This window comes from Schistocerca nitens, chromosome 4 (assembly GCF_023898315.1).
Source record: "Schistocerca nitens isolate TAMUIC-IGC-003100 chromosome 4, iqSchNite1.1, whole genome shotgun sequence".
NCBI lineage: Eukaryota > Metazoa > Arthropoda > Insecta > Orthoptera > Acrididae > Schistocerca > Schistocerca nitens.
In genome coordinates, this window is record NC_064617.1 from 511,975,311 (window position 1) to 511,999,650 (window position 24,340).

The following is a 24,340-nucleotide window of genomic DNA, read 5'->3' on the forward strand; positions in this document are numbered from 1 at the left end:
GCTGAATTCCATCAGCTCACAACGTTTTCTCACCAACTAAAGGCGTTTAGCATTGATCCTATTCCACATTCAGCGAACCACCAAATACTGCATCTCAGTACGGCCACAACGGCGAACTCGATCCGCTGCATTGATGAACTTCCTCCAGGCCGACAGCCGTCTTTTCATGCAAGCCCTTACACGCCACAATGTTCGTCGGCTTCCGTTGCTGCGTACTACAAGTTTCAACGCATACTTCGGCACCACACCGAGCACTGCAAACCGCTCGGTGGTAAACCGCCACATTCACTTGCCAGTCTCCACGGACCCTTTCCGCCTTTACGATTCGGTGCCGCACACTCGTCTCCTCGCGGCGAGCAGTACATCGGTGGCCGATAGCCAGACTCTGCAATCGTCTGCGGAACGTCTCACATGGACGCAGATACGGCATTTCAAGTTGTATGTGAAATAAACATCCGCAGACGACGGACACAATTCTGCAGAGTGCAGACCAAATCTGCAGAATTGTGTCTCTAGTCTGTGAATGTTCGTAAAACCTGGAACGCCGTATCTACGGGCAGCAATCGCTCCTGCATAGGTGTATTATAGTTTGTGCCATTTGATTTCAGGTTAAGTGAAATACTATAGTCATCCATTATTATGTTTTATAAAATATTTTTGCATATGATGTTTTGTAGATCTCTGATGGTGGATGAGTTCCTAAGCGCGTCATATGAGCAATAAACTCATTCCTTGCCTGACGTTTGACTTTCACCATTGCGACCCAGCCAACCCGAATGCATAAGTACTATTGACATCAAAATAATTATAAATACCAATTTTTACTCATAAACAATATTTTAACACAAATTATAATCTTTGTGGGTGTCTTCAGATGTGACTTCTTCGGAAGAAATGTAACAACACGACGCATAAGGGTCGATGTCGTCAACAAAAAATGCAATTACAAGAAGAAACGCTCCCGTTGAATGAATTTCTCAAAGAAAAACACCCAATACTCTAAAACTTAGTAGTCCTGCGTGGTGGTTACGAAAGCTTGCGGTAAATGTAACGCCATTCTGCACTCTGTGCAATCCCACCTCGCTTCGCTTCGTACTTTGTTGGTGTGTCTTTTAGGCTTAGGGCCGACATGTTTTGAGAAAATTCTGATTATTATAACAATGGTCACCTGCCTTCTGCTTGACTTTAGGTCATATGTATGATATATTTTGAAGTATTGTTTGGAATATTGTGTTACAAAAATATACATGTAAAATGAACAAGAATTAAATTAGTGTGAATGTGTACAAGAGCAGTATTACGTGAAATAATTAAACGTGTAGCTGTAACACATATCCGAATGTCTGCTTGTATTGCGATTGTCTTTCACATCACGTTGGACCGTTTCGCACGCAACGTCTCCAATCACTTGGGCATGGATTTCGTCAAACTAAATGGTACGGCAAGGTGTTAAAGATAAATGTTGCAGCCATCCAGTTGTATTAAAACAACAGGATTAGCGAGATGGACAACAAGAGCTGGGCAGTTACGTACAATCGTACACGGGCATGGCCACTGAAAACTTTGGGGAACATTAGAGGAAAGACCGTCCGATTGTGTCACATCATTAATATACTTCAGAGTTTAGAGTCGATGTAAGCCTTCATGACAGCCATTTGCTGTCTCGATAGTCGACCAGTATTTTAGTTTCGAGAGAAATAGTCTTCACTTATCACAGCTTTCTTACAGATTGGTCCATGTGCGGATGGAAGTGCACACCTGTAGCAGCAGCCAAAAGAATCCATAACCAAATGCTGGCAGCTCTGCTGGCCTAGTATGCAAAAGTGTCCCACGACCTAGCAGCAGTCTTGTACATACAGTTTATTTGGACTCCCAAGCAATCAGGAGGAATATGAATATACCATGACAATGAGTGGCTGTTACTGTGTTGAGTGGTAAATTCGAGGGCGAATTTCTCCGAAGAGTGGAGGAATGTTGCGTGGTACTTAAGATAGGTAAATAAATTAGTAAAATCAATGTGAAGTGAAGTAGAAATTAGAAAATAAATGAAAAACTTAGTTAGTTTAGAAGAGTTACACACGGGCAAACAGCGGGAAGATCAGAAGAGGCCATGATCGTGAAGTCAGCACGTTCAGGAGAAGCCATTGCCCTCCCCACATAAGCGGACACTGTCGATTCAGCCGTCAGGTCATCGCCCGACCAGCTCACGTGTTTCACAATTGTCACGTGTGATCAAAGGCCCTCGCCTACATTCCAAGAGCCAATGGCCGACGTTAAGAAGATTCTTCGAGAAGCTTTTCAACGTGACAGAAGAGGCAATGACCATGAAGTCGTTTTCCTCCAGTGAACTGAAGTAAATAAATACGCGAGACGCAGTGGGCCCGACAGTAGTAGTGCCTGCAGTTCAGTTTCAGTTCGAGTTCAGTTCCAGTACAGTTCAATCAGTGCTGAAGACCGTCATGCAGGAAGAGACTACATGGTACACAGATGCACCAAGTCCGCCGCTGTAATGGAATAGCATGCAGCAGTATCGCCCCCAGAAGACAGAAGGTATTTGAAGACTAATTTTTACGTACCTGGGTGACTCGTGAGGATGGGAAAGAGTTGGCCTCACATCAGTAGTCACCTATGAGCTGGTGATGAAGATCTGACAGCCGAAGACTGGCAAGCTGGAGTCCGTTGTTCGAGTCCGGGACACTGGCCTTCCCCCGCCGCGCCGCTCCGCTGGCCGACGCACAACACTGACACACGTGGCCGGTTAGAGAAGAGATACACTGGGACGCCACATCCAAGGTATCACCATCCGATTAACGACTTCATTCTCAATAATTAAACAGGCCATCTCACGATGCGCATCTCCAGTCAACTGGGCGAAACAGTGACACGAGATACTCAACGCCAGGCGTAGTCAGACGCCACCGCTCACGCAGCAAGGCTTCGCAATTGACACAGCTGCCGCTCTCGCAGCCAGAACAATCCAGTAAGGAAACCATTGTACCAATCTTTCAATAAAAGTTATCTTATGTAAAAATGCTGTTTCATTCTACCCCTTTTTTTTTTTACTTTATTGTCATTTTAAAACCTATACAATAGGCAGGCTGGCAGCAGCACACTACACCGCTCTTCAGCCAAAGAAGACATAAGCATAAAAAACAGGAGAAAAACAGAAAAGTCACAAAATGGTGGGCGATAAAACAGGAGACACAGAGAGACAAACACGGAGCCGTTCACACTCGACGATAAACCACACTGCAAACTGTTGAGACGACGCACAAACACTGAAGAAGACGATGGCACTGGTGAACAACGGAGTGTGACGGTGAACACTGAACACTAAACACGACGGCACACACAAGACACTGATGGCAGCGATCTCCGACGCGCGAAAGTCCACGTAGCGTGTGCGAGTCCGGGGACCTGCCAAGAGGGGAACGGGGGTGAGGTGGGGGAGAAGGGAGAAAAGGACGCCAATGGCGGAGGAGATGGGGGCAGGAGGGAGAGGGACAGGGGAGGGCATTCTACCCCATACCCGAGCCATTGAAAAACTCACCCTGCCCACATGTTGTAAAGAGAGGAAAGTAATTTATTTAGTGTTTTTCACCCTGACATAATGCTTTAGAATCAAATGGCCTTTGCAGTAATGCTCATCCTGACAATTGACTAGCATCAAAAGAGGTTGCCCATTTACGTGATGGTACACATTTCTCCTCCTTACACGAGGCATCACAACAACGTTTCAGCAGGCAACGCCGGTCAACTGCTGTTTGTGTATGAGAAATCGGTTGGAAACTTTCCTCATGTCAGCACGTTGAAGGTGGCGCCACCGGCGCCAACCTTGTGTGAATGCTCTGAAAAGCTAATCATTTGCATATCACAGCATCTTCTTCCTGTCGGTTAAATTTCGCATCTGTATCACGTCATCTTCATGGTGTAGCAATTTTAATGGCCAGTAGTGTATTAGAGTGCTGCCCATTAATGACTGCTGAACCGCTGGTGTCTGTAGGCACTGCACTGAGAAGCAGAGTTTAAAAAATTGAAAGCTGAGATATTTTGGCACTGTAATGTGCTTGAAACGTCATAGCATGTTCCTTAGAATGGTGGTGGATGTCATTGTATGACATTTTGATATTATACATCTACATCTACATCCATACTCCGCAAGCCACCTGACGGTGTGTGGCGGAGGGTACCTTGAGTACCTCCATCGGTTCTCCCTTCTATTCCAGTCTCGTATTGTTCGTGGAAAGAAGGATTGTCGGTATGCCTCTGTGTGGGCTCTAATCTCTCTGATTTTATCCTCATGGTCTCTTTGCGAGATATACGTAGGAGGGAGCAATATACTGCTTGACTCCTCGGTGAAGGTATGTTCTCGAAACTTCAACAAAAGCCCGTACCGAGCTACTGAGCGTCTCTCCTGCAGAGTCTTCCACTGGAGTTTATCATCTCCGTAACGCTTTCGCGATTACTAAATGATCCTGTAACGAAGCGCGCTGCTCTCCGTTGGATCTTCTCTATCTCTTCTATCAAGCCTATCTGGTATGGATCCCACACTGCTGAGCAGTATTCAAGCAGTGGGCGAACAAGCGTACTGTAACCTACTTCCTTTGTTTTCGGATTGCATTTCTTTAGGATTCTTCCAATGAATCTCAGTCTGGCATCTGCTTTACCGACGATCAACTTTATATATTTTAAATCACTCCTAATGCGTATTCCCACATAATTTATGGAATTAACTGCTTCCAGTTGCTGACCTGCTACATTGTAGCTAAATGATAATGGATCTTTCTTTCTATGTATTCGCAGCACATTACACTTTTCTACACTGAGATTCAACTGCCATTCCCTGCACCATGCGTCAATTCGCTGCAGATCATCCTGCATTTCAGTATTTTTTTCCATTGTTACAACCTCTCGATATACCACGGGGATGACCTGTGCCCTTTTCCAATCCTTTGAAACGCTACGGTCTTCTAGAGACCTACGGTACACCGCTGCAAGAAGGGGGGCAAGTTCCATCGCGTGTGTGTATATTTTTATGTGTGTGTGTGTGTGTGCGCGTGTGTGTATGTGTGTGTGTGTGTGTGAATTCTACAAAATAAATGTAGTCCTCCTGGTGACTTGTGTATGTGATTGAACCTAGTCCATATATTGCACTGTATCATACTTAATGCCTTTTATTTCCAGCAGCAAAGTATTCCACATTTTCTGTAAGCACTCCACAAACATCGCGTCTGTGTAATGCACTTACATCAAACATTCAGGTGCCGTCAATATCCGTTGGCAATCATGTAAGAGTATTTGTTCAACGTAACATCTCTATTATGCAGTTCGCAATTTATTTATTTATTGCTGTCTCGACACACATGATGTCTACCAAGTCGATGATTGCTAGAAGTACTGACTAGGTAGTTTTGTAAGCCCCAACTTGTCAGACTAACATTTTTAAGAAACCAAAGAACCAATGTATAAAATGCAAACTATTATCAACTTATCTAAATTGTTCAACTTTTTTAACAAGGAAATCGATAAACTGTTGTAATACGTCTTGCAGCATATTTTTGACCTTTGTTGGTGTTAGGCTTCAATTTACAACTACAGTATTTGCCCTACCAATACAAGGAAGTACTGCTGCACTTCAGGTACACCTGAAAAGATGTTAGCGTGTCCGTATGTTACCCTTGTCAAATAAGACCAACCGTAAAAAGTGGTGGGATTGACCAAAATTCAATCGTACAAAATGGAAGAATTAGCTGCCTGACGTTAAGATAACGCATCTCTTTCTGAGTCATTTCATGCCGGCCTTCAACACGATTCGGGGTTGTTCTTCCGTATAACGTGCTCTACAAAGAAAGACAAACTTTTTCTACCCAGAAAAAGAGTTGTTGCGTTGCCTGTAAGTACTGCGAAGCATGACCACCGACTGTCTTTTACATCCTCACGCAGTAAAGAGACACCTACAGCAAAACTAGTTCCATGTATCTGCAAAGTGCTTCTACCTGTCACATGACACCCCCACAAAACACACAGGACATCATGATCACCTAGGCCATCGAAACTGGCAGATGATCTCCCACAGTAGGTGGTTCTCCCAAGGGTAACCTATTTATCAGTCATTTTTCCCCAGAATATTTTAATAACACATGTCCTGCACCCATTTGCATGTCAGCACCACATCTTAACGCATACCTATAAGCAGTAGGATTTCACACAACTGGTCATCTCTATACTTAGTGCTTTTTGCGGAATCCACCCTACCGCGTTTCAACTCGCCAGATGCGCCACAAGCACACAGAGATGTCACTAGCCTTTGAGATAGGTATCAGGTACCATGTATGGCCATAATGTTTCTTGACGTAGTGAGCCCTTGTTCCAATTAAGCGATACGCAGCTCACATAAACTAAAAGTATTTGGACATTTACGTGAGAACTAAGTCTATTGCTCTAGTCGGAGTGCCTTCGTGTACACGACGTGCAGAATGGTATTTCGTACTACGCTGTTGTGATGGCGCTGTATCGCTATCCACAGAGAATACGAAGAATCGGCTATGTGTGCAGAATCACCTAGCGTTTCAGTCTGATATTTGTTTGGACATATGTATGTGTAAACACTGGACTGCTTGCCACCCCCACATTAGAAATACCTTATATCACATTTTCTCGTCATAATTATAACCTGTGTCTATTAACCCAACCTGATAAGCGTCCAGACTGAGAAACAAATCCTCTATCTTGCACAGAATCACCATGAATATTCGGAACTTGTTATCCAGGTGATAAATAATTATAAGTGGATCAATCATCTTGTGCAGAGTATGGTATCAATGCGTTCAGTGGTGAATTTTCAGGTCTTGCGAATTGCATCATTATTCAAAGACTTTTAAAAGTGTTACCAGAGGTTGTTCTTTTCTGATGTTTTGGTATTGTAATTGAAGAACGGAGCCTCGATGAGCTACGCACTTAATGTCACTACATTATCGAAGTCAGACAGTGTTGCAGAATTGATTATTGGGTCGTGAATTTATTTCTAACATGCATAGTTTCACTAAATCAGGGTTTAACAAACTACTTAATTAGTAATTTCAAGTTATAGAAGAGGACCCGTCTTCCAAGGCACAGTCAGTTTTTTGTTTTGTCGTTAACGACGTCATGTTTATGTGACTGGTACATTGCTATACTTTTTTGAGCAGATCTTGAGCAGAGAATATTGGCTGTCAAATAAACAATGCAGGGTGCTATTTAAAAAAAAACGTACTGCTGTTTATATCTCCGTGAGAAAAGAAGATACAAGAAAGGCAATCGTGTGGTGTAATATCTACTTGGTAGCTAAACGAACTTTTCTTCATACATTCTTTACCTTACTTCTGTGACAAGAAGTTATTTCGGGTGGTAAAGATAAAGGGGACATCCTCCATAGGAAATATGCAGCGCAAGAAAATTGACGATGCGTGCGTGGTGCAAGTACCGACAGCTGACCCTCGTTGTAAATTCATGCAACGAGCGCCGCGTAAAAAAGCAGGAACAACGCGTTACCGTTTGATTAGTCTACTGGTGATAAAGCACAGGAATCAGTAAAAACCCTAAAATTTATCCGGGTGCAGCCGCTCGGACCGACGTAAAGCGGCTCGATCTCATAAAGTTAGCTGTAAGAAAAGCAGATGGCACATGGTGAGTCCCTGAAAGAATCCTAAGGTTATGCAACTATGGCAGGAGGCAGCAACTGTTATGTATTCTTCGCGTAGGAACAAATGAAAAAATAGCCAAATCAGTTGTTGATAAACCCCTTGACCTAGGTTCGACTTTTTTAAAAACGCTTTTCTTTTAGAAAAATCAATCATTAACTCTGGTTACATGATGAAGATCAAATTGACCGCCATAATAATAAAACTACAAAATTAAAAAGTGCTTCACAAATGCAACTAGTGAACGGAGGCCAGTTTTAAAGACGTCGGAAACTAGGTCAGGGGGTTTTCAATAAACCATGTACTACTGCAACTGATCTCGTTCCTTTTTCTCCTGTTCTTACATGAAATGTAAGTCATCCAGAAAAGAAGTGGCTTGCGGAACACTTGTTCGGACAATCGTTAAGTATTGCTCGTTACTCTCGGATACTTACCGTATACATGTAATAGAGGAGGTAGAGTAGTTCCAAAGATCAGCGGCACGTTTCGTCACAGGTTCACTGAGTAAGTGAGGGAGCAGTTGGAAATACTCAACAAATTTCAATGCCTGAGAGTACAAGAGAGTCATTGTGTATTGCAGAGAGATCACTATTAAAATTCCGAGAGCAAACATTCCAAAATGAGTCAAGCAACATACTGTTTTCTTTATCGTACATTTCGCGAAATGACCACGAAGACAAAATCAGAGGCACTCGGACATTCGCTCTTCTCGAGCACCATTAGCGCATGGAATGAAAAAGGGCGTAAATGACAATGGTACCAGAATTACCATCCACCGCACACTGTAAGTTAGTTTGTAGAGTATAGATGTAGTTGCTTCATTTTCAGCGTGCTGTGTGTTCTAGACTTCACATTTTAAATAACCACTCTTATGATTACATCTTGACTTACGGAGAGCAGTGTGGAGACTTTTTTGATTATTTCTTCGCTGTTAGCAAATATTATGTCCATCAGAGAATTTGTGTCCAATATGTTATGTAGAACAGTAGCGCAGGAGGTAACAGGATACATTAAGGCTATTAAAAGCATTAGAGATTGCATTGGGTAGAGATGGGGAAGAAATTCGCGTGCTTTCGCAGAGCTAGCGACAGCCGCTGTTGCAAAATGTCAGGCGAGGCCAGCGCTTATTGTCACATTTCTTACTGTTCCGAAGGGGTCTATGGTCGCATCCCTTTTTTCTTCATGTTTTAATGACAACTTTAACAAGACACATTATTTCGATTCTATTCGTACCGTATTATAACTGATGGTTGCCACTACGTGTTGTGGATCATCTTCTCAGTATGGTGTAATCAGGAGTACGTATGATAAAAACAGTTACACTCACAGCTACAATTATGGGTTCAGACACGCCCTGAACTAGAGTGACACAAAGCATCTCGTCAACGTAGCCAGAGAAATTCAAAGAGCAAATTCATAGAATTTGGCAAAATAGTCCCAGAAAGGCACGATCTGGAGACCAGGTGCATCTGTAAACTGTACGACCATCCAAAAGACAACCGGCTGCACCATCTTTGCTATATCTATGTGCTATACATTTCCAACAGTTATATCGTAAGTGCAAGTTCTAAATAGCCTTTCGGTCCCCGTATTTTAGCCCTGTTATCTTTAGAATTTCAAAGAGATAATTCCATTCAACATTGTCAAAAGCTTTCTCTAAGTCTACAAGTGGTACAGACATGGGTTTGCCTTTTCTTAACCTATCTTCTAAGAGAAGTCGTAAGGTCAGTATTGCCTCGCGTGTAGCTACATTTCCCCGGGATCAAAACTGATCTTCCCCGAGGTTGGTTTCTACCAATTATTCCATTCCTCTGTAAATAATTCGTGTTATCAGCTTGCAGGAAGCACTTTTTAAACTGACAGTTCGGTGGTAATCACACCTGTCAGCACGTGCTTCCTTTCGAATTGAAATTATTATATTATTCTTGAAGTCTGAGGATATTTAACCTGTCTCAAACGTCTTGCACACCAGATATGGACTTTCGTCGTGCCTGACTCTCCCAAGGCTCTCAGTAGCTCTGACGTCTACTCGCGGGTACTTGTGTCAGTGGTCTGTCAGATTCTTCTCGTAATATCGTATTCCCCATCTCATTTTCATCTACATCCTCTTCCATTTCTATGCACTGCATACATCTCCTTTGTATAAACCCTCTATAACTCCATCCATCTTCCAGCTTTCCCATGTTTGCTTAGGTATGGTTTCCCATCTGAGCTCTTAACAACTCATACAGAATACAGACGGTAGTTATAAGAGTCGAGGGACATCAATGGGAATCAGCAAGAAAGGAGCGAGACAGGCTTGTAGCCTATCCCCAGTGTTATTCATCTGTACATTGAGCAAGAATTAAAGGAAAACGAAGGAAAATTTGTAGTAGGAATTAAAGTCCAGGGAGAAGAAACAAAACTTTGAGCTTTGCCGATGACATTGTAATTCTGTCGCTGACAGCAGAGGAGTTTTAAGAATAGTTGAACAGAACAAGCACTGTTTCGAAAGGAGGACATAAGATGAACACAAACGAAAGCAAAACATGGATATTGAGGGCAGTTGAATTAAATCAAGTATTGCTGAGGGAATTAGATGACGAAACGAAAACGCTTAGAGAAGTAGATGAGTTTTGCTATTTTTCAGCAAAAAAAAAACTGATAACAGCCGAAATAGATACGATATAAAATGTAGACTGGACATGGCAAGAAAAACGTTTCTGAAGAAGAGAAATTTGTTAACGTCGAACACAACTTTAAGTCTTAGGAAGTATTTTTTGAAAGTATTTGTATGGATTGTAGCTACGAATGGAAGTGAAACATAGAGGATAAAAGTTTACACAAGACGAGAATTGAAGATTTGAAATGTGGTGCTAGGGAAGAATGCTGAAGATTAGATTGGTGGCTCATGTAACTAAAGAGGAGATACTGAATAGAGCTGCCGAGAAAAGAAATTTGTGGCACAACCTGACTAGAAGAAAGAATAAGGTGGTAAGGCACATTCTGTGACTTCGAGGGATCACCAATCTATTACTGGAGGGATGTTTAGAAAATAAAATTCATGGAGGAAGACCACGAGATTAATACAGTAACCAGATTCAGAAGGATGTAGGTTGCAGTAGTCATTCGGAGATGAAGAGGCTTGCACAGGATAGAGTACCATCGGGAGCTGCATCAAACCAGTCTTCGGACTGAAGATGCCACAACAACACAACATCGTATGTTAGATTTAATAGATAGCGCTGGATATATGGAAAGATAAGACAAGTACGAAAAAATTAATGCAACAATTGCAATGCTGTGATAAAAAGCCGATAGGTATTGTGTGTCATTCCCAAAAATTGTGGAGAATCAAGCACAATCGCAATTATATGGTGAGCCAGGTGATATGCATTGATTTTCATTGTGTTTTAAATTTAAAAATTTACAACAGAGACTGCAAAAGTAGGGCCCCTAAAGGGATCACACGGCAGTAAGATTTATGTAATTTTATTTATTTACGGTACATGAAGTTCAGAATTAAGATTTTACTACCCCGAAATAGTTCGGTGAAACCTTCAAAAATTCTTGAGGAAATCGAATTTGATGTTTTCCAGTCGTCTTTGATATCCTGAAACAAGATCGATTTTTTCGGTAGACCGTGTGCCTGCGTTGTAGAATGCTCGCCTGCCATACAGGGGTTTTAGTTTCAATTCCCGAGTGATGCAAATATTTAAACGGAGATCCGTCTCCTACTAGCAATTCCGTGAAGTTTAAAATATATGACATTGGGAAAAAATCACTAGCGCTGCAGATTGATAATGGCTGGCTCGAGTTTCGTTTCGGTAATTTCGTTTGTTTCTTTTTTTTTCGTTCAGTTCGAATGCTAACGTCATATAAATATAAAATTCATCAAACATACGGTAATTAACTTCATCTATATATAGATGTGGTATCTGTTCTGTTGGATATGCCGAAAAAACAGATACCATTTTTTTGTTTTGTTTTGTTTTAGTGGATGAGGGGTGTCATCAGTCTTGTGGCTGATTTGATTGGGCCCGTCATGAAATCCTACCCTTGCCAGACTTTTCATCTCACGGTAGCACTTGCAACCTACATCCTCAACTATTTGCTAGATGTATTTGCTGGATGTATACCAATCTCTCTCTTCCTCTACCAGCATGGAAGTCATTTCTTGAATTCTTAACAGATGTCCTATCATCCTGTCCCTTCTCTGTGTCAGTGTTTTTCACATATTCCTTTCCTCGCCGAATCTGTGGAGAACCACATCATTTCTTATGTTATCAGTCCACCTAATTTTCAACATTCGTCTGTAGTATCACGTCTCAAATCCTTCGATCCTCTTCTCTCGCCGCTTCCTCAAAGTCCATGTTCACTACCATATAATGCTGTGGTGCAAAGGTATATTTCTTCCTCAAATTAAGGCCTATGTTTGGTACTAATAAAATTCTCTTACAGGGAATGCCCTTTTTGCCAGTGCCAGTCTGTCCTTCATGCTCTGTCCATTATGGTTTATTTTGCTACCTAAGTAGCAGAATCCCTTAACTTCATCTACTTCTTTTGTGTTGTCCTCATTATCTTATCACCATCTCGGGAAGTGGCGAGCTTGGAAATGGAAGATTGGGAAGTTGTACTGGCACTGTTGAACACGATATTGAGCGCCCTACAAACCAACATCATCATCATCGCCTGCTTTTGATCACCAATTCTGATCTTAAGTTTCTCCCTGTTCTCATTTCTGTTGCTTCACATTACTTTTGTCTTTCTTCGATTTGCTCTCAGTCTATATTCTGTACTCATTGGGCTTTTCATTCCACTCAACAACTCCTGAAATTCTTCTTCACTTTCACTGAGGATAGCATTGTAATCAACGAATCTTGTCATTGATATGCTTTCACCCTGAATTTTAATCCCACTTTTCAACCTTTCTTTTATTTCCGTCATTGCTTCTTCGATATATAGACTGAACAGTAGTTGTGAAAGACTACATCCCTGTCTTACACTCTTCTTAATCCGAGCACTTCGTTCTTCGTCTTCCATTCCATTGATATGCTTTCACCCTGAATTTTAATCCCACTTTTCAACCTTTCTTTTATTTCCGTCATTGCTTCTTCGATATATAGACTGAACAGTAGTTGTGACAGACTACATCCCTGTCTTACACTCTTCTTAATCCGAGCACTTCGTTCTTCGTCTTCCATTCTTATATTTTCCTCTTGGCTATTACATATTACCCGTCCTTCCCTACAGATCTCTAAAGTTTTCTCAGAATTTCGTTTTATATTGTCGGACGCTTTTTCCATGTCGACAGCACTAGGAACGTGTATTAATTTTTCTCCAGTCTTGCTTTCATTATCAACCGCAACGTAAGAACTGCCTCTCTGTTTCGTTTACCTTTCCTAAAGCCAAACTGGTTCTCATCCACTGATCCTCAATTTTCTCTTCCATTCTTCTGTATATAATTATTCTCAGCAACTTGGATCCACAAGCTTATAAGCTGACTGTGCGGTAATTCCCGCAGTTGTCGGCATTTGCTATCTTCCGAATTGTGTGGATGATGTTTTTCCGAATGTCTGATGGTATATCGCAAGTCTCATACATTCTGCACACCAAGGTGAATGATATCGCAAGTCTCATACATTCTACACACCAAGGTAAATAAACTTCCCCCAATGATTTTAGAAATTATTGTAGAATTTTATATATCTGTTGTGTCCTATGTGATCTTAATTCGTCCAAAGCTCTTTTAAATTCTGATTATAGTATTGGATCCCCTGTTCCATCCATGTCGACTCCTGTTTCTTCTTCTATCATGTCATCAGGCAAATCCTCCACCTAGTAGAAGCCTTTAATGCACTCCTTCCACCTATCCGCTCTCTCCTCTACATTAACCAGTCGAATTCCTATTGCATTCATAATGTTACCACTTAATTTCATCGAGGGTCGTTTCTAGTTTTTTATATACTGAGACAGTCGTTCCGACGACCATTTCTTTATCGATTTCTTCACATTTTTCATGCATCCTTTTCTTCTCAGATTCCCTGTACTTGCTATTTATTTCATTCCTAAGTGCCTTGTATTTATGTATTCCTGAATTTCCATGACCATTTTTTACTTCTTTCATCGATCAACTGAAGTATTTCTTCTGTTACCCATGGTTCCTTCGCAGTTACCTCCCTTGCACCGACGGTTTTCTTTCGAACTTCTCTGACCACCCTTTTTAGAGATGTCCATTCAACTGAACCGCCTACTGAGCAATTCCTCATCGCAGTATCTATAGCCTCAGAGAACTTGAAGCGTGGCTTCTTATTCCTTAATACTCCCGCGTCCCCTTTCTTTGCGCACTGATTCTTCCTGGTTAGTCTTAAACCTCAGTCTACTCTTCATCATTTGTAATTGTGATCTGAAGATACATCTGCTCCTGGGTATGTCTTATAATGCAATATCTGATTTCGGTGTCTCTGCCTGACGAAGATGTAATCTAACTGTTATCTTGCCTTATCTCCCAGTCTTTTCCAAATACACCTCCTCCTGTTCTGATTGTAGATCCGGGTATTCGCTATTACTGACTGATATTTAATGCAGAACTCAGTTAGTGTTTCACCTCTCTCATTCCTACGACTAAGCCCATATTCTTCCGTAACCCTTTCCCCTACTCCTTCCCCTACAACTGCATCTGAACCCCCATGACCATTAGACTCTCCCACATACATGTAGTCATATCTACGAACATGGACGGTTCACAGTAACTTCAGTATGGACACACACTACGTCCGTTCTCTTGCGGGATCCAGCCAAAAGCTGCGGGCGTAGGCGTTTAATAGATAGTGGACGAAACTAGCGTGTGAGAAGTTTAAAATTTGGATTGGATGGTCCGGATGGCCAAAGTAGAAAGCTGCTGACATACAAAAAAATGAAAAATAAAACAAGAAAAAAGGTGGTTAAGGCGACAGCTCGCAAAAAATGGGCAATACGCTTTCGAGTCCCGGTCCAGCACTAATTTTTACTTGTCACCGTTGAATTTATTTCAGTGTCCAATTCCTGTTCCTATGAACAATGCATGTCTTTCCAGTTACGTATCAGACATAAAAATCTAGATTTCATTTCAAATATCCATCTTAATTATTGATCTTTTATGAAAGATTGTTTGCTTTTAAAACAATTCCAAATTAAATTCTTTTTCATCTTATGTATTTTACGATTCATGGAAATGTTCATGGAGCACCTACCTTTGTTTAAAATTTTAGCACGGCTGTGTCTCGAACTTATGCCACACACTTGGTAGACGAGCATTCCACCACATAGCCACACGACATGACGGTGAAAATTGACCTTGCCTTAAGGTATTAAAGGCGGTCGGATAAGTCATAGTTTTTCACGAGAATTTTTGATGCTTACATCGAACTGCCTGTGGTGATTTATGTTTGAGTTCTGAGCTTCAAGCACCATAAACATTAAAAAAAAACACAAAACTCCGATTGCAATGTTACAAAACTATATACTCATAAAACAAAGTAAACCTACTAACCTATCACCTATGATATGTAGCTTGAGACACATAGCTTACTTCTGGCAGTCAGAGCTGTTAGATTTGTACATTTATCTGGGAATTATTGAGCTACTTAATATATTAATAGCTTTGACAATAAAACAATTACATATATTGATAAGCTAAAAGATTTTGACCACTGTCCATCGTGAGATTGAATGTCGCCTGATGGCACTGTTGACACATGATGCGATAAGGAAAGCATTTAAGCGAAGCCCGAAGCGAAGGAGGACTGTTACTAGTGAAGATACAAGTCGGAAATGGGGAAATACGTTAACGTAAGGGACTCTCGCAAACGCGCTATTACTATAGTTCGGCGCCTGGGAACGAGTATCTCAGGAAAGGCGAAGCTGGGCAGCTGCCTGCATACTACTCTCGTGAGTGCGTATGGAGAGTGGTTGAAGGACGGTGGAAACACTAGTAGGAGATAAGCTGCTGTTCTCCCACCCCTCACGACATAATCTCGAAGGTGGGCGCTTGTCCACTCTGTAAAGGCTGCGATTTGAGGCAACTCTTATGACTGATCACAATGCTGGTGTAGGCACAAGTATTTCGGTGCACACTGTTCAGTGCACATTGTAGAATATGGGGCTACGTAGCAAACACCCAAAACGTGTTCTCGTGTCGACGCAACGACATCGCTTGCTACGATCGCAGTGGACCGTAGAACAATGGAAATGTGTCACCTGGGCGGATGAATCGCGTTTGTTGTTACACCAGGTGTGTGTTCGTGTCAGGATGCACCGTCACCTAGGCGAACGGCTGCCAGCAGCGTGCATCGTGCTACGAACGCAGTCCAGCGGAGGCAGTATTACGCTACAGGGGAAATTCGTCTGGGCTTCCTCGAGACCTGTGATAGCAGTCGAAGGCACTATGGTAGCTGCGGCCTAGGTGAACATTATTCGGGACCTTCTGCATTCCCTCATGCTTGTATCTTCCCCGTCTGCGATGGCATCTTCTAGCACGATAGCTGTCCATCTCACAATGCCAGAATCGTGTCGTTATGATTTATGAAGCTTGATAGTGAACTCACGTTGATGTCTTCATTACCAAATTCGACTGACATGAAGCCGATGGAAAATATCTGGCTGCTAGCTGGTACCATCTCCGCGTCTACAACCCAGACACTGTAATTTATGGAAATTTCGTGACCTGTGCGTAGTCATCTAGTGCCATTTTTATTTTATTTACTTATTTATTCATCCTTTTAGTCATCAGACTTCTCACTCCTTTGATACTAACTACCACGAATTCCTTTGTTCTGCCAACCTGTTCACCTCAGAACAAAATTTTCACTCTGCGTCCTCAAATAAGCGTTGAATGTATCTCAATATCTGTCTTCCCCTCCAGTTTTTCCCTTCCTAGCTACCTCTCTACGAAGGAGGTTATTGTCTGATAGTTTAACACGTGTCCTATGATCCTGTCTCTTCTCGTTGTCAGTGTTTTCCTCACGTTTCCTTCTTCGCCAGTTCTGCATATGACCTCTTTCCTTACATTATCAATCTACCAAATAATCGACATTCTTCTGTAGCATCATATCTCCAACCCTTCGATTCTCATCTGTTCCAGTTTTCCAACAGTCCCTGACTCATTTCCTACAATCCTGCGCTCAAAACGTATATTCTCAGAGATTCTTCCTCAGATTAACACCTATGTTTGGTACCAGTGGAGTCCTCCTGGCCCTGAGTGCTCTCTTTGGCGGTGCTAGTCTGCTTTTTATGTCGTCCTTACCTCGTCCATCGTGCGTTATTTTGCATATAAGGCAAAAGACCTTCTTAACTTTGTCCAGTGCGTTACAATCAGTTTTGATGTTAAGTTTATAGCCAATCTCACTTCTGCTACTCTTAATTACCTTCTTCTTCCTTCGATGTTCTCAATCCATATTCTGAACACATTAGACTGTTCATTCCATTCAACAGAACCTGCAATTGTCCTTCATTTTCAGTGAGGACAGCCATGCCATCAGCCAAACTTACCATTGGTATCAATTCCTCCTCCAATTTATTTCCATTACTGAATCTTTCTTTTATTTCCCTCATTGTTTCTTTTATGTATAGCTTGAACAGTAATGCTGAAAGAGTTCATGGCTATGCCCTTTTTACACCTGTTTTTAGTCCAAGCACTTCGTTCTTCGTCTTTAATTCGTACTGTCCCCTCTTGGTTCTAGTACATAGTGTACATTAGCCGTCTGTTCCTACAGCTCACTCCAATTTTTCTGAGAATTTCGCACATCTGGCACCATTTTACCCACTGTCGAACGCTTTTTCTGAGTCTACAGGTCCTATGAAAGTGTCTTGATTTTTCTTCAGTCTCGATTCCATCATCGAGCACAAAGTCAGGACTGCCTCTCTGATGCCATCACCTTGTGTAAAGCCGAGACGGTCACCATCCAGCAGATTCTCAATTTTCTTTTCCATTTTTCTGTATATTACCGACCAAGGAAGTGTCGAATACATGCCGAGCAGGACCGTAGCTGCAGTGCCTTCCAAAGTTAGACCAACGCGCTATTAGCAGCTGGCCATAATGTTTCGACGCATCAATGCCTGTGTGTGTGTGTGTGTGTGTGTGTGTGTGTATTTTTATGTGTGTTTCAATCGTTTGGTTTGAAAGCGTGCTCTGCTCCACGCACGATGATTATATCTTGACTTACGGAAAGCAGTGTGGCTTATTGTATTAGTTACTTAATGATAATGATTGTGTACGAAGTCTCCAATACTAACAGCTGAACTGTTCGGGCAACGTTTCCCACATCAGAGTCTCGCCTCCCCGACAGAGGGTCGTACCGCGGACCTCCGCCGAGGGTGCGGGTACGGAGAAACAGGTGCAGAAACTGACAAAAAAAAAGAAAGAAAGTCGGTTTGAGAATAAAGCTGGAGAGTACGTAAATTCTTTCTACTCTCTGTTTACGATAAGGAACTTTCTCCCGGACCGTTAGTGTAAACATACGTCGTAGTAACAGCGCCAATACTACAGTGTCATTTTGTCCAAGCAAGAGGTTCAGTCAACATGTAATGTAATGAATGGCAAACACCGTTGGCTGCCGAAATACGGAGCTGCAGGCTATTGACAGCACTGATTCCATACAACATTCAGCGAATCTATGAAAGCATTCGAGGTGACCACCGGTGGACTGAGATGATTTGTGATGCTATTCAACAAATATTATTCAACAATTAGAACACTCAAAGATTTGTGCAGCTAGGGTATCAAGCATTTTAACCGACAACAATAACGATACAAGAGAAACAATTGCCTCCAAACCCTTGCAGCACTTCCGTTTAGTGGGAAGATACTCTTTGGGAAAAAATGTGAGCAGAGACGGAAGATGCTTTCTTTTTTTTTACGAGAATTGAAGAGGTAGTCAACGAAAGGGCATCACAAAAACTCATCGAAGAATAAAGTTGTCAGAACTGTTGATCGTTGGGGAAAGTTAGTCTTCAGTATTATGGGGTGCAGAGGGTGTGAATATACTTGATTTTTTGGAGCACGGATTCACAATAAATTCTGTCCAATACATCACAACCCTCAAACAGTTTAAAGCACGTCTTAAACGAGTTCTCCCAAAAAAACGCTATATCGGATACTCTTCTTTTACTTGACAATACAAGACCAGACAAAAGTCTTCACACCACTGAAGAGATTATGAAAACTGGATGGGAAGTCTTGCCTCATCCCCCATACAGTTCTGATTTGGCACCATCTAAGTTCCATATGTTCGGGCCGCTAAAAGAAGCTCATCGTGCGCTTCACTTTGAAGATGACGAGGCCGTGGAAACATTCCTGTGTCTATGGTTTTGAAAGAGGACCGTGCGTTCAATGCCTTCTACCTGTAAAGTCATGTAATCCGACTAGTTTTTAAAAAAGTGATCTTATGTACTATGACAGAGTTTTAAATAAGGCTCACATTAATTTTACGAGATGAGATGTCGCTACTAGAGAAAGGTTTAAACTATAATGTCATGCCTCAGGTATTCAACCAAAACGTACTTGAAAAATTTCTTGGTGATTGAAAATCAGGCCTAGACAGTGTATAAATGGACAGTTCCCGTCAGACTAGAGTAGCACATGATGTTTGTAATATTGTCAGCAAAAACCTAACCAATTCCCGTAATATTGTTAATTCAGATGAAAAACTAACTAAAACCATAAATACCAGACTTGTAGAAAAAGACACTTTGGTAACGAAGGCTGATAAGGGTAATACCATTGTCATTGCTAGCAAAAAGAATATGTTGTAAAAATTCTACAGTTCTATCACGAAAACGATATTTCCGAGCTACATGAGGACCCACGCCAGAAAGAAGTCAGAACCGCTATTAACGATGCCAAAGCTCTTCTTAACCGTTTCCATAATAAACTGTTAATCAATATGAATCCGCAGCCACCTAAGCTACGAGCTCAGTTTAAAGACCATAAAAAAGACCATCCGATCCGCCCCAAATTTCCAATAGTATGAACATTGCTTATTACGACTTAGACAAATTCCTGCAACATATATTGAAAAAATCGTTCGTTTTCCATAGCAATTATTCTGTTTCGAGTAGTCAAGATTTAGTTAGTAAACTTAAAGACATTCACTGTGATAGAGATAAGAAATTAATTTCCTTTGACAAAAAAAAAATCTTTTCACAAATGTGCCGGTACTTGAAGCCTTAGACATGGTAGAAAATAATTTAAGTTCTTTGAAAAAAGATTTATCTGATGAACAAATCACCGATTTCATGAATTTACTTCGTATTGTAGTAAAATATAATTATTTTGAGTTTAATGGAAAACTATATCAGAAATTAGATGGCCTTGCTATGGGGAACCCCTTAGTAGGAATCCTTGCAGATTTGTTCATTAATTCTTTAGAAGTAAAATGTTTCAGTAATTTTTCAGCGTCAACTGTAGGCATTCTTTCATTTGCTAGATACGTCGATGACATTTTTATCATATACAAAGGGCCTAATGACGGTACTGATAATCTTTTTAACATGTTCAATGAGTTTCATGAAAATATTTCTTTCAGCTGTGAACGCGCTAATGTGTTACGCCAATTGAATTTTGTAGTTCTCACTCTTACGATAGTAGACCACAAAGTTAGCTTCAATATCTTCCGCAAAGAAACCAGTTCTGATCACGTTATTCCATTCACGTCAATACACCCGCATTCTCATAAGATGGCCTTTTTTCATTCAGCTATTCATAGAGCCACCTCCACAGCCCTTTCTTCTGAAAATCTCAATTGTGAAATCAGTCTGATTAAAACTGTGGCTGCCAATAATGGCTATGATCCTTCTATAGCGGACAGTATTTTTAGTAGGAAAACCAATAAGAAAATCACTACCCTAGGCCTTTCTAATAACGCACCTAATGAAAAGAAAAAATTTTCTCTATACCATTTCTGGGCCCAATTTCTTACAGGATACAGCGTTTACTTCAAAATAAATATAACTGTAGAGTAGCCTTCTCCACTAACAATTCTTTAAAAAGTAGCATCATACATAGCTTGAAACCTACGCTTTCCCTTCTGCATAATTCTGGTGTCCATAAAATTATTTGCAGCAATTGTCCTGCCTATTACGTAGACCAAACAGGTCGAGCTATTTCGACAAGATTTAAGGAACACCTTCTCGGCAAAAAGACACCAATGTTTACAATTCAGCTTTAACTGACCATTTGTTAATCACAGTACATAATCCTAAAGACGTAAAAGACGTCCAGATCCTGCACTCGGAGAAAATAGGCTTCAGGCTTAACATGTTAGAAGAGCTAGAGATTTTTAAACATCTATCTCTGAAGGACAGTCTCATTCTGAACGAACAGTTGCAATTACGTAAGAAAAACTTTTTTCAAGGTATAGAGCCGCTAATTAAAAAATGGTTTGAATAGCGATACTCTCCTCAATGTAGACTCTTAAACATCGTTTTCCTTTCCAGTTTTACATTTTTATGTACATTTGAACTATATTTCATTTATAAAATAAGACAGTTACGGTACGTTGTAATTTTCATACACTGATTCCTGTTGTTGCCTGTAATGTTAAATTGTCTATATAGTGCCTCATTTTCTCTTATTTGTAATTCGATCACTTCTTGTTAGATGGCGCGAACCTGTTTTCTTGTCCAACTCGTGGCTGTCTTGGCCTGTCAGCCGTCTAGTCTCACGGTAGCGGCGGTTTGGTGCAGTTGTTTGGCTCTAACAAGGGAACCTCCCCATCGCACCCCCCTCAGATTTAGTTATAAGTTGCCACGGTGGATAGACCTTGAAAAACTGAACACAGATCAATCGAGGAAACAGGAAGAAGTTGTGTGGAACTATGAAAAAAATAAGCAAAATATACAAACTGAGTAGTCCATGCGCAAGATAAGCAGTTTCAAGCATATACAGCACTCATGAGCGCCGTGGTACCGTGGTTAGCGTGAGCAGCTGCGGAACGAGAGGTCCTTGGTTCAAGTCTTCCTTCGAGCAAAAGTTTTAATTTTTTATTTTCAGACAATTATCAAAGTTCAGGCACTCACACATAATCAACTTCGCTCTCCAAAATTCCAGGACATGTTCAGATTTGCTTGGACATACGCAGGATTTGACGGTCTACACACGGAAAAATTTGAAAACGTTAAAAACATATGTTTTGACACAGCACAGCGAAAAGTGTGCGACTGTGAGACTTTTGGATTCATTTGTTGCAGTTTATGCGACAAACTTTTATGTTTTCATCACTTTTTTGGTAGTGATTATCACATCCACAAGAAAACCTAAATCGGGCAAGGTAGATGATTCTTTTTGCCCATTCGCCAAGTGTACAAGTTAGGTGGGTCGACAACATATTCCTGTCCTGTGACGCACATGCCGTCACCAGTGTCGAATAGAATATATCAGACGTGTTTTCCAGTGGAGGAATCGGTTGACCTATCACCTTGCGATCAAATGTTTTCGGTTCCCATTGGAGAGGCACGTCCTTTCGTCTACTAATCGCACGGTTTTGCGGTGCGTCGCAAAACACAGACACTAAACTTATTACAGTGAACAGAGACGTCAATGAACGAATGGACAGATCATAACTTTGCGAAAATAAAGAAAAATTTTTCGGTCGAGGGGAGACTTGAACGAAGGACCTCTCGTTCCGTAGCTGCTCACGCTAACGACGGGACCACGGCGCTCCTGATTTACGATTATCTTTGATGTTGGCTATGATCGCATGGACTACTCAGTTTGTATATTTTGCTTATTTTTTTATAGTTCCACACAACTTCTTCTTGTTTTCTCGATTGATCTGTGTTCAGTTTTTCAAGGCGTATCCACTGTGCCAACTTATAACTAAATCTGAGGGGGGTGCGATGGGGAGGTTCCCTTGTAAGCAACATCGTGACTGCCATTGTATTTCGATGGAACATTTTATTCCAATTGACGAACATGTTATATTTTTACCGTTTAATTTCTATTCTTGTGATTATTTCAATTCGACAAGAGCAATTTTGCTCAGATGTTTTTCACCTATGATGTGATTACATGTAAGTACACTGTTTGTACAGTATATGGAAGTACTCCTCTTAATTATATTGTATTTTTGAGCAATGTCATTGTTTTTTCTAGGTAATCCTATGTAGTTTTTATTCTGATGAAGACCGCCTTAGAGCTGTCGAAACCATGGCCAATTTAACAACAATTTTATGCAGCCAAGGTAGCTCTACGTACATTCTATAATGAAGCAAATATAGTACTTCATCGAAGGCTTCTTTGACGTTGCCTATCAGCTGAGGGTATGTGCGAGTAGCGAAGGTGGAGGAAGCAAACAAAAAATTTTAGTGGATATGTAATTTACTTGCCTCTCCGGAAAGGAATTTTGCTGTTCCCAAGTTTTGGCTGGTACTACCTGCTGTATACGAGTATATAAGAAGGACTTCAAGAGTGAGCCTTCTGTGGCTGATTAACACTGCGATCCGTATTTGTGATTGAGGGGTGGCGCGCGTATTCAAACGCCCTAGGCTACTGTTTCAGTATATTAAATTTTTATTTTTGAACCAACGAGAGGTCACATAAAAGAATTTTACAATTTGTGATATCTCATTCGTCCAGAAAACCCGATGGGAAGTCTAGCGTAGCCCATCGGTGAATGTGAGGGCGAGAATGTGTTAATAAGATTACGAGACTTATTAATCGTTTGCCTGTTATGTTATAATCTGTTCATCTAAATCGTAACCATTGTGTACACAAACATATGTTCCGCTATTGGTCATCGGCTGCAGTGCTCAATCATTTGCAAGCAGGCTTTAACCAGTTGAGCTGGCCGCGGTGGTCTAGCGGTTCAGGCGCTCAGTCCGGAACCGCGCGACTGCTACGGTCGCAGGTTCGAATCCTGCCTCGGGCATAGATGTGCGTGATGTCCTTAGGTTAGTTAGGTTTAAGTAGTTCTAAGTCTAGGGGACTGATGACCTCAGCAGTTAAGTCCCATAATGCTCAGAGCCATTTGAACCATTTTTTTAACCAGTTGACTTTACTTTTATAAGAAATACATGGTTGTTATTTTATCGAGAATGAAACCCTGACATACATCAAAACATCGAAAGTCTTGAGTTTATTTGCTAATTCACGTCTTAAACGTTAGACCCATATACACTGCGCAACACAACTGAAGGGTTACTTTTTCGAAAACCCGTAATTCCCACCTGTTGTGACCGCTTAAGTTTGAAATATGGCTCAAAGGTGCTTACCAGCTTACCTCTGTAATGGTGAATAAGTATGGCGTTCTTGGACGTCATCCTCGGGCTCGACGACGCTTCAAATATCAAGGTATGGGTCGACACATGCGAGAAAAAGGTCACAGTTGAGAAGTTCGTGTGACGTATAAAGTGAGTTGCTGGTGTCACACTGGTACCTGATTTCACCACAGATCGGCCCAACACCACCGTGGCCGTGTCACACCACGGTACATTCGTCTCATCCCTTCTATTCGAAATTTCACACCTGCTTCTGAGGCCTCTGCGATCGAGGTTAGAACCGCGACACGTAAACTTGAAATCATGCACTTTCTTTTGTGTGACGGAGGAAAACATCCCAGACACACTGCCGCTCACGATCGGCACTGAAGGGCCTCAAGGGGTCGCACAAAGGACCTTGATGAAACCACACTTACCCACACACTCCG